The following is a 12,941-nucleotide window of genomic DNA, read 5'->3' on the forward strand; positions in this document are numbered from 1 at the left end:
GATTGGAAATGGAGCAGTTTGGGAGGGGGAGTCGAAGCAAAGGAGTCAGGATAGAAAGAGGTGAGTCAGAAAATTGATAATTGATATTGATGTGTGGAGTGAAACGATAATGTCACATGCTCCTGTGAATGCCGGAGTAGGAGAAAGTGGTATGAGATGTGATGCCATCATGAAAGCTGCATCATCAGAAGTCCTTGAAATGGGCAGCACAGGAGGTCTTCCTTTCAGCTCGTCTTGTTTAAAAAAAGTATGGTGCTTATTTTAGAATTCTATACCAAGTTCCAAAAGGGCTCCTCTTTAAAAACACATAAGTACAATCACAGGGATAGGACTGAAATAATGGAATAGGGAAAAAAGTATTCTCTTAATAAATCCATGCTGCACACTCAAAATATGGTCAACTCATCAAGCTAGAGAAATAAAAATGATTTAGTTAACAAGCCAATGCCTATTGGTCTTTGTGCATGCGTAGACAAGCCTGATTCATCAGAGTGGTATGGGCATTTAAATCCAGCATGGAGCATTTAATAGTGGCCATGATGTTTAACATCCATTACAAAGCTTGGCTATACTACAGACAGAACTGATGACCTAGCGAGCATAGTGACTAAGTTGGATACACGTGGTAATTTATTTAAGTTTATGTATCAATTCTCTTCCTCTCTTCTCCTCTATATGTTATATTAGCAGTCACCAAGTAGATTGACTGTTCCAATTTGTTACACTTCTGTGTGATTGTTCCAAACAATTAACCACACTCCTGCACCAGTAATACATCTCTGCTGAAGCCTGAAAACACAGACACGCCGCTGAAAGTGAACCTGGGGGCTATAAATGGGGAAGAACACATGAACTTCCTTACAGAGGAGCTCCCCATAGTACATCTGATATAGACGAGCAAATACATGTCTTGTACATGTTGTTTAAATACATATTGACTTAGTAAAGTGGTCCAGGATCCCTGGGTGGTGAAGCGTGAAGCTTAATGTTAGGAGATTACAGCTAGGCCCAGGCCTCCATATCTCTGCTCAAGCCTAGAGGGGCTCAGTGGTTATCTGGCCTTTTCTCATTAACTGGGAGATGAAAGTGGGGGCTTGTCTTCGGTTCATGCGTCCCTTAGAGAAAACCTGGACGGGGACATTAATAAAGGCCTAACGTCTGAGGGGAATCACTCCGGTCCTATCTCTCACAGCCCAAAACGAGTCATTTCTCAGAGTGGTATGCACACAAGCCGCTGCTTCCACGTCCGTTTTCTGTCCTTACCGTTTCCACGTTACCCCATCACACCGCAACCCTAAAACCAGAGAAGGGTTAAATTTCCCAAAGCCCTTGAGATTGAGATGTGATGTGTTAGAATTTAGCAAAGAGAGTGCCATGGTTGGCTGCCTTGTATGTCTAACATTATTATATCAAATGCATACACTTGTCCTGAAGCACTAATGAGAGTTCAAATGAAGAGCATTGGGGCACACCCTGACAGTGTTGAAGAGGATGGGTACTCAGGGGATAAGTGACTGGAATGTGTCACTGTCACAAGACTGACAAGTGGGTTGTAAGTCCTTTGGGGTCATGCATTCAGTCAACAGATGAAAGAGTAGGAGCCTGTGAAATACCCAATGTTGGGATAAATACCACAGGGAGACAAATTAGTGGAGGCTGCGGGTTGGTGATTTTAAATGTAAACTTTAATCAATTTACATGCAGCACGTATAGTGATGTGATGCCTAAAGTTGAAAATAATTTCCCTAAAAGTTGCACTGCAACTGAACTGATGGAAAGACTTGATCTAATTAATTCATGCTTGCAGTATATACTGAACCTGAACAGAATAATACAACAGGCTGTTGTTTTTAAAATCACTGTGGGCAAAACAAAATGCTAAAATATATCAATATCAAATATGTACTGTATATTATCAAAAAGCATTGCATTACAGATGATAACATGATAGCAAGACCTCAGTTTAATTTATGCACACTCTCTTGCAAGTTCTAGGAAAAATGTGAAGTTTGATGGAAAGTAAAAATTTGGAGCCATCACTGTAAATTAACTCCTTTTACCACCTTAACTTCCAGTTTAGACTTACACTTGAGGCAGCCGGCCATTCAGACTTGACTCTTGTTGTCTGAAGCAAAGGCATAATGAAGACTTAGCAGTCTTGAAATAAAACCCAAATGCAGACTGATCTGGAGTGCAACCTTCTTCTATTCCCAGGTTCAGATCTCACCGATGCCCAAAGTGCATACCAACCTGGCCACAGAGCAAGGATAAGACAAACTTAAAAGATGGCAGCTGAGCTAAGGCTTGACAGAGTACACCTTCAGGACCCCCAAAAACCACGGAGAAAGATGTCTGTGAAAAACCCTCTTCACAAAAGCAAATCTTATGAATTTTAACAGCTCTGCCCTCCTATCCTCCTGAGCAAGAGAAAATAGAGAAAGACAATGTTCCGCCTTGGAGGTTTGACAGAGATATCAAAAATAGACTTTTCCAATTGTTCTGAGAATTCAACCAATTAAGCCTAGAAAGCCATGATAAAAGTTCCTGACAGCCTGACCGCTCTGAAATTTAGTATTAAATTCTAGCTTGACTCTCTTGGCTCTCGGTGCATATCTTCATTTGTCTCACCAATTAGCCAGATATTGGATGATAATCATGTTCTGGTCCATTTCACGTTGAGCCGTATATCAGCTGGAACGCGGGCTCACATTTGGAATATAGCAGGTCAGATGGAAAGGACAGTGATACACATGAAGGCGGAGAGTAAAGAGGGATTGAGATATTCTGAGGACACAGGGGAAGCACTGCGGTGGAGGGAAATGTGGATCTGGGTAGAGAAGAGAAATGGGGAAGGAAATTGAATTAGATACTTCAATTAGATCTCCATTTCTATACTTACTCCTACCTTTCTGTGGGCATAATGCGTTGATGGAGAGATTATGGATGACTGCCAAGGTTTACCTGGCTTTTGTTGACCATCTTTTACCCCTGCTGTCGAAATTGGTATACAGATTGGCTGGTGAAGACATATCATCAAATGGCATGAAGTAATCTTGAAAAATAATGGGGCTTGGAATGAAAGATGGAAGCCAATAAGCCATGAACAGAAATAGATTTACATCATGATTATAATTTGAAATAGAAGCGGAGTTTGTGGTCAATGTAGAGTACAAATATACATTAGAAAAGCATACTCTGTGTGCAATTCAATAAGCGCCCCTGAATGACACCAAAATAATGGCTTTGCTGAGTTCAGTAATAGTTTCCACTCCCTGAGAAAAGTTTTTTCAGACTGTTTCTCCCAAACTAGATAAAGGCTCAAGTTTATAGGGAAGAAATGCTTTTGAGAATAGCCCCCTGTGAATTTACTATCCAAGCCACATTCCAAGGCCTTGTTTTGCAGTCTGTTTCTCATTCTTTTGATGTTGAATTTATAAATTCTAAAAGTTGACATAAAGGTTAATCAAACTAAATAAAGTAGTTTTGTTTCACTCTTTCTTCAGACTCCCCGCCAAGTAAGTTTGAGCTTTTCTCACAGATGAGCCAGGGATTCACTATTTGGTGAGGAAAATGCCAAAAGAAATGAGCCCATCTTTCCAAATGAGAGTGATTTAGCTCAGAGACAGGAGATTCTGGGGGAGCAATTCGGTATAATATCTTCATCTAATAACAGTCATTTCTTCAGTCTGAGCCCTTCCTGGTTTCTAACTGGGTCTTGAATGACTACCTTGTGAATTACCTGAGAGAGTCGTTCCGCTAATGGCTTTTTAATCACCTTGAAAATCACTATATCCACTGCAAAACTTGCTCTCCTACTCGAAGAGAAACTTCTCACTTTGCCCTAATGATCCTGCCAAGCAGAAAGTGTTATTGTTTTTCTGTTGGTGTGTGTTTCCATGTTTGGAGGTGGGTTGGGTTCATTCCTAATAGCGTCTTCCTTCACCAATCTCCAATTTATTCACCAATTCTCCTGCTTTATCTCTGACAAAGCAACGAGGAAGCCACTGGAATAAAAAAGATAGGAGAAATAGAGGGAGACAGTGTGATTCCTTTACTGTGGAGGGTGGAGGGGGGGTAATCTAAATTGAGTCAAATCCATAAAAAGATGGTATTAGACCTCTATGGTGTAGCATCACTGCAGAGAGAAACTAATAAGGGAATTAATCCTACTGCTACGGCTCAGAGGCTTCCCCTGCCTCTTCCTGCTTTCTTAATCTATCATTTCCTCCTCTTACAAACAAACATTGTGCTTCTCCACTCGTGTCATTGTGGGTATAGTGGAGTAACCGCAAAAGCATGAAAACGCCAACATTTTAGGTGTCAACACTTGTTACTGTAAAACTATATCTACACACACAGCTTGCAGAGTCTTGGCATTGTGTGACTGAGGGGGCAGTTTAAAGTGAGTCACATTTTGCTCTGAGTACTTGCCAATACTTTGCCTCATGACCATTAAAGTGATTAGCGTAATGGTTTGGGTCCAGGCCAGAAGCCCCGATCCACGGTGTTTTATAAGCATGCTGAAAACATTCAAACAATTCAATGGCATCCTTTATTACATTCACTCAAAGTAATTTGTCTGACAGACAGTTCATGGAAAGGGTCTCGCTGAAAATAAAGGAGACAGTTTAGGCAGCAGTTAGGACTGCAGCAAGGGAAGCTGAAGCGCTCCTCAGACACAAGTATACATCAACTAATATTGCAATATTAACAGAGCTGAGGAGCTATGTATTGATAACTGTCAAGTAAATTTAAAAAAGCTCCCTGGGACTAATGTGAGAGTAATAAAAAAAATAAAACCAGTGATAGAGACAATATGAGGGAATTAACTGAAACTATAGGGCGCATAAAGAAGGCAGTATGCCAGCTGTCAGAGCTCATCCCGCCGTTTAGCGAACACCAAACCTGACCTCTTCCTCTATCTGAACTGGTAAGAATGCATGCTGATGTTTGGAGGCTTTGCACTTTGTTAAATAGGCATAAAAAAAAAACCCCACATAAAAAATGCATCAAACCAGGAGTCTTCCATCTTTATGCACTATTTGGCCAAAATGATAACACATCTTGAAGAGCATGACCTTAACTTTGTATTTTGAAGGGCTCTCCGTTGTCAGTTTGGGCTGGAAGTGAATCTGTATGGAGTGTGGGACGATACACATAGAGGGCCGCGGGGCCTAACAGCTTTTCGGCCCAGTGTTTGCCCCCTGGGATGATCCATAATTCATGCGGGAGTCATGCACTTGTCACAGTGGCTCTGTAGTGAGTTCCACGAGGACGAATGGTGTGGGTGAATGGCAAACACAATTGTCATGCATCTGTCAGCTTCATCCTCCACCAGGAAATATGTACATTTCAATACCTTCACATATACCACTTGTCTGCATAGTAATGTCCACAGGAGGTGAGAGGAATGCTGACCTCTTTGTGTGTTTAAGATATGACTCTGGATAATACACACATAAACACACAAGCATGCACACAACTATTTGAGGTGAGTGTTTCAATTATTATTTATTTTTCACAATGGTTCCACTATTTCATACCGTATAGGCCTACATATTGAGTGTTTTTAAACATACTTATATACTAGGGCTGTCAACGCATTTAGAATGGGTACTTGTGCGCTGTATTTTGTAATTTCCCATTAAAATCATCTAGTTTGAACTCTGTAGCCTACTCTCATTCTTTTAGAATAGATCACATGCAACATAGTTCTCTTTTCTAAAAAATAACTCCGTAACTTTTACGGCGAATACATTTCAAATTAGCTACTTTTTACTTTAGCAGATTTTTACACCTGTAATTTTACTTCTTAAAATTTCAGCAAGGTAACAGTAGCCTACTTCTACTTGAGTAGGATGTTTAGGATGTTTCTTTCCACCCCTGCTGATGTCATACCATTGTATATCCTGGAAATTAATAGGATGAATGCATGAGTGGGAGACTGAGTTTGTGGGCACAATGAATCAGAAACCACACCATATATGTCTTGATCCCCATGAAATCCCTTTGGTTATTGTTATAGTCACATTCTCTATCTCTTCTAATTCATTCTATATGGATCTGTACATTGGTGACTTTACGGATTAGTGGGCATGAAAAAATTAGTTTATAAAAGTTTGGTGCACAGAGCACAAAATTAACATAAATGATTTAACTTTTTAAAAGATCATAGGTAAGTCCTTGGTTGATAAAAGCATAACACTTTAACTGACTGGATCTTCTATATTTAAGATACAGGCTACAGTATGAAATGATGACCTGCATATAATGATTCTTTTTCCAAAATGGATACTTTTGGAATGTTGGAGTGGACTATTGGATAAAGTTATTAAATATCACAGACCAAACTCTCCTTTGGAATAAGAATACCATATTTCAAGGTTAAAATCAATATTTAGTAAATGCTCACTATTATTCACACATGTGGGTGTACAGGAGTGCCCATTGACCGATCCTCATCTGTGTTGCCATGGAGAAAATAGCTCTGTGGATAGAGGTCAAGACTGGGGCAGTAGAGAAAGAAAAGAAGGGGAGGAAATAGTGAGTTGTCACTCCACAATACGTTGCCCTGGCCTGTCAAGGTGTTAAAATGTCTACAAATTCCTACTTAAAACACAGTATTAACGCTGTCTGTGATCATAAAAGCCGCAAATATGCTAATCTGAAATGTCAAAAAATGACAAGTGACTGAAGAGGTAGAGTTCCCATTTTAAGCTGTTCTTAAGAGTACAGTTTCTCGGTGAGTTTCACAAAAAAAAAAAAAGAAATGTGTTTACATGCCTCCATCAGCATTCAGTGACTGCAGAGTTACAGAACGGATAAATGGATCCCTTTTGTTTTGAAGATCATAAATATCTCATCTATCTGTAACGGTGTGGTGGTGGAGAGATTGGATAAATATTCAGCGACGCATGGGGAGTAAGTGGAGAGCGAGAGATTTCAATATACCTCTATAAACCAATAGACTGCAGCAGCAATATTCTCTATGCACAAAATGGCAAGTGCTGGTGAAGTGTTTTTGGCATTTGAAAATAGATTCTCAGCCCCATCTTCCCAAAGTGCCCAGTGGCCATTTTACAGCTAAATGAGGGCAGTTGGGGAAGGACTTATCTCTTTCTATGATACCACCCATTGCCCTTAGAATTCATCTTAATATCTTTTGGTACAGTTCATCACCTAATTACCACTGACAAAGAGCAGCTGGAAGGTACATGGTATTAGAGGAAGTAATGATCCAATGGTAATGAGAACAGTGAGTGAGATATAGACATATACAGATACGGAATGTACTGATTAACCTAATGGAATCAATGTCACGGCCGCACTAGTTTGAAGTAATGAGAAAAACATAATGGAAATGGAGAGGGAGGAGTGTGGTGTTTTGTTTGATTCACTACATCAACATTATATAAGCTGCAAAGGATGGACTCAGTGTCTAATCTTAACAGCTTGGCATTCTGCAGCCACAGTTTGCATTAGTTTAAGTGGTATTTAAATACGACTGTCAAGTTTCGATGACGTCAACGGAAAGAATTCTTTCCGGAAACAAAATGCAAGTACTAAGTGGTGCTTGTTGAAATAAATCTACATACTGTAAAACAAAATGCTATTTTTTTCAGTAAAGGTGAAAATATTGCTGAATAGTGAGACATCATATAGCAGAAAAAACAGCACCACTAAAAATTTACAGCAACAGCGATGCTTCAATACGAGTAACTGCAGCTTCAGAGCGCTCCAAGCATTTGTAACCAAGCACATCGCTGACAGAAACAGCATTTCACAAACCAAAGAAATTAGTCATCCTAATGACAGCATTTGTAAGCCCCTCCGATACCAGCTCTGCCCGTGTCCCGACTTAACACAGGCCAGGAATCTAGCTGGCTGATACGGGCCTGCTGTCAGCCAGGAGCCACACTGGGGGTGCAGAGTGGCGCAGGCAAGGGCAATCTGACTGAGGGCATGGGGGACACTGCAGGCTGGCAGGTGTGTGTGTGTGCATGTGTGTGTGTGTGTGTGTGTGTGTGTGTGTGTGTGTGTTGGCTGGGGGGAACAAGTGGGAAATGACGGTAGTACAGACAGTGACAGGCAGGTGGGCAGGTTCAGACATGATGTGGATGACAGCTAGTGTACAGTCAGGCCTGAGTCAAATCTAAACTCCCTGAACAAATTGCTATCAGCTATCAGTATGCGGTAAATCAGCTGGATTGTTGTCATTACCACGGCTGGCCGTCAACGTCAGCTGGCTAATAGGCACAAACAGTTTAGGCTTAAGCTACATGAGCAAGCTCACAGGAGTCAAAGCAGAGGGAGGGGTACAAGAGCAGGAAGAAGGAATAGCTTCCCTAACTTCATCAGCAAATGACACAACCTGCAGGAGCCAAAAAGCACTGAGCAGCAGAGGTTAGCTTCCAGTAGACACACAGCAGACTGTTGTTGGTCCCAATCACACAGCCTGCAGGAATAAACACAATGACAGCCGATTGTACTTGAACAGCACGTCTGGGACACGAGTCACGAGCCAGACTGATTTGAGGATAATGAGTCTAGCACAGTGGTTTGCAGTGACATGGGGCCTTTAAACATGATAAGTGATAATAATTTCACAGCAAACTTTTCCAACACTTTTTCTGGTTACTCTGACAAGTCTGTCTAAGCACAGTCAAATTGAGATTCTGTCAGAGTAAACCCTCAGACTCTCTAATAATCTCCCCTCATCTGCAGATGTACTTTAAGTTTGCCTCTGATAAGGTGGGCAGAAGAGGATCAATACTTGACAAATCAATCTAATCAATAATCAGGGAGATTAGGGAAGCAGAGCGATAGAGAGGATTGTGAAGTACTTTACTCTAGCATCTCTAACCACAGGCGCACTTGAAAATAACTTCAATGACAGACACAGACATTCATTTTAATTTCACATTAACTTGTAAGCCTTCATATTTCATCCCACATTATCACTGGAGGTGGTATCCTGCAGTGAATCACAACTTTTTAGGCTGCAGTTAATCTTTTAAAATCCAAAAATTACACCTTACTACCTCAGTTAAATTTGACAATGCATTCATGTAAGACATGCATTTAATACCTTCTTTTACGACGGAATTCATCTGAATCCACTGATGACGGTTCAGTAAACGTGTTATTTTTATGATTTATTTTATTATTATATTCACTTGTTCTTTTTTTTTTGCCGTTCACCCATTGACCAAATCGTGATTAATGACAGAGCCATCCGCAGCATTACTCATTAGCTCTCAGGCAGAGCTGCTTCTGCTGCCGCCCATACAGGCCTGCAGGCAGGAATGATGTGTATCATTACCTACAATGTCAGTGTTCCAGCTCCAGAAACTCCATCATCCACGCTTTACATGTCCATTACTGTTAGAAAGGATCTCCAAGCTAGGATCGTTTTCCCCTGACCCCACTATGCCTTTTTTAATAAGACAGTGCGTTGATACAAAGCATGATCATGCCTCATCCTAAGGGCACACATTTTTATTCCAATTACAGTCTTTACACAAAAAGGGGATTATAGTTTGCGGCTGCTTTTTCAATACCAGGTGTCAGAGTACTTTAACAGGACATCATTTGAGTTTTCAGTGCAGAATGAATACACTGACAAATGCTGCTGAGTAAATAAATAAACAAAAAGTTGCTCTAGGCAGTGTCTTTGCATCCATCTTTTTTTGGGGGGGTGGGAGAAATAGTTATTTATGAATGCAAATTACAAAAAAAGGCAGAAAGAAAATCCATACTTCTAAAGATCCGTGGGAAGCGAGATTCAATCTATCTTGGAGCACAGACCCAAACAAAGCTTAGATCTGTTGATAGGTGGAGTCCTGAGGTGTTTTTGCCAAGTTTAATTATGTGTACGACCCAAATGGCCCCAAATCCTTAGATTTTGAGGCATAAGCTTAATGATATGGCTCATGTAGTTCTACTACTTAACATTGCATCTTATACAGACGACATTGGGCTCATTTTAACACTTGTGAAAAACAGAATTAAATGTAAAAGCTGTCTCTTTTCCAGAGTCTGGAGAAAAGGTGCCTAGTCCATGTGTTGGTACACAGCGTCTCCCATTGTCTGCAGTCAGAATCAGACACTGCTGCAGCTCTTTACTAATGATTACTTAGTGCCCTCTATTGTCAGTGGACCAGAATTACAAGTCTGAACAACACACACACACACAAAGAAGCAGGCTGGGCTTCCAACAAGCATCTTGGCACAGAGGATCATCTTTGTTGCTGTGTAAGCAAATGGAATAAAGATCATCCTGGTGCAAAAGCGCTTTTAGCTAAACCAAGCATAGTCATTCTTTGTAATCTACAAAGCTGAGCTGATCCGTCCCATGCACCCTTGGTAAATCCACCCTTCACAGATCTAGGCCTTTATGCCAAAAAAAAAACAAAAAACACCTTCTAGAAATAAAGAGTAGTGATCCAAGAGCATGGGGAAACTTGAGGGATGCATGAGTGGGTATGGTAGCCCTCCTGGTAACACAGAATCAGAATTTTAGTAAAAGGAAACCTCCCCACTGTCCACCCTGATATATATGAATAAATTTCACACTGTCTATACAATCCCACAATAAACACTGATAAACTCCACGATGACTTAAGGGGTAAAATAGTCTGGAATCAGCAGTCCCACTCTGTCAACACCTGTCCTGATCGAGGACTTCCTAGTTCTTGAAAGATCTGTAAAAAGGGAGTGAAGACCAGCAGGAGGCATGTGATTATTGAAGGTAAGAGTGTCCTCACGCTTCCTCACACATGAAAAAGGGATGCGCCATATACATCAGCTATGCCGGGGAGCAATGTGAGTGAATGTCAGTATGAAAAATATAATCTTCTTCTCAGCAGCAAGGCGTAGCACGTCACGCTGAGATAACTATTCATTCTGGTCCCAGTGATGGGGAACAAAATGGTTAGACTGCAAACAAGTCCAACAGAACAACCAGAACTGCAATGACTGAATAAAAACAGAATGGTATATGTTGCACAATGCAAAATATGTTTTGCTTTTCTAGCTGTTATTTGAGTTGGAGGTTACAGCATAGGCGATGAGGGTATTCTCTCTGAAACCCTGAACCTAAACCGCGCTGCAACTGTTACCTTGATTGACGTATGACTACTCAAAATTTAAAAGCCTGTGTGAAATGTGTCCAATACTACAAATACTGATTGAGCATCTAGAGGGAGCTGACCTGCTAATACAGGCAGACAGGTAGATACTAGGTTAATTAAAGACGACTGGCATGGTGTTTCCTGTCTTTATGAATTAATGCCAAGTGCGTCCCCATGGAAACCTACCAAGGTGTCACTCAAACTCCAGCCATCAAAGACGCTCAGCTCACGCAGAGCCGAAGACGTAAATTATTGACAACGAGTGTCCATCATATTTGAATCCAGAATACTAAAGCAGCGTTCAGCTGATGGGACTCATTAACAAACCCAAATCCAGGGAAGACCTCAGCGGGGAACCTGTAGGAGCGAACACTACTGTGGATAACTGGCAACTTCAAGGTCAGCTCTACCTTTACCTCTCAAGCAAAATATATCTTCAAAGGCATAAATTAAAAGTCATAACAAAACCAAACATAGAAATAAGACAACCAAAGATGATGAGAAGAAAATGAAGTTGACACCCACAGTGCAGGACGGCAGCTCTGATTCACAACTTTGACTATTAGGATTGGCCCATTAACTGCATTATGCTGCCGAGGAAATATATGGAATGACTTTTGCCATGTCAAACTGTGGAGATAATAGATGAGAATTTCTTCAGTGTGAAGCATTTATATACTTTAAGGCTTATTATTCTGGCAACCTTTTGAATTATCTGTCATGACCATAAAAGATAATTGAATTCATAAGTCAGCGGATAGGTTGTAATATGTGAAGTCACAGAGGTGTCATAAAACTACTCAAGCACAGCAAGCTTTTTGAAATGAGCAGCCAGGAGATACGGCTTCTCTGAACTGAAGAAATTCCCTCTCTAAAATATACAACTAAAACATGACAATTTATCCAGCCGATATGTAGCCCTTTCACATTTTGGCTAATTGAAAATTAATCTCAATTTAAGTTAATGTTGATGAATGTGGGTAGAGAATGGCCCTAATCGAATCATGTCAGAATGTTATTATTATTGTTATTATTATTATTATTATTGCAACATTCATTAAATATATTTCATACAGATTAACCATGGGCCTACACTACTCATGACTACTGGGGAGGCAGGGGCATCTCTGCCAAGAAGAGTGTAAAAAGAGTGTACATTAAACAGACATCACAAATAGATAGATAAATAGATAGATAGATAGATAGATAGATAGATAGATGCTCTTAACAGTTGTGATACATAAGAAAATAGTCCAACAACCACACACTTGTAATGGGATTCCAGTACATAGAAATATTTATATTTCTAACCCTAACCCTAAAAAAACGTGGCTGCTTATTCTCTGTTTCTACAGACTGGAAAGTTGCCTTACCCAGAAGTAAAATGATCTTAAGTAGTTAAAACACTTCCAGCGCAGATATCAGATATCACCAATTGGCTAAGGCCTTTTAGAACAGCCATAGGCTACATCATCAACATCGCCGTCAAACTAGCCCCAGTGTCACGTATCGGGGCATATAGGCTAACATGTCACTGGGCCAAAAGACCTTCAACTCCAAAAAATTAAAAAAAGAAAAATACAACAGCATGCATCCACACCATTCTCTGCATATGATTATACAGATAACAAATAAATCTGGAAAGCTACTAATTAAAATATACTGTATGGATAGCCTACCTTTGTTTCCCCCCTCATTCGTTGCTGCAAAGGGTTTCAGGTGTGAGCCGTCAAGTTATTTCAGCCTAAATGTCTCCGTTTCATTTCTGTGCCAGCTCATACTTACAAAAGGGAAAACGGGTCCAGTCAA

The sequence above is a fragment of the Centroberyx affinis genome, unplaced genomic scaffold (genome assembly GCF_046629955.1).
Source record: "Centroberyx affinis isolate AG114_WGS23_722 - 3 ecotype Tasmania unplaced genomic scaffold, CSIRO-AGI_Caff_v1 ptg003252l_1, whole genome shotgun sequence".
Taxonomy (NCBI): Eukaryota; Metazoa; Chordata; class Actinopteri; order Beryciformes; family Berycidae; genus Centroberyx; species Centroberyx affinis.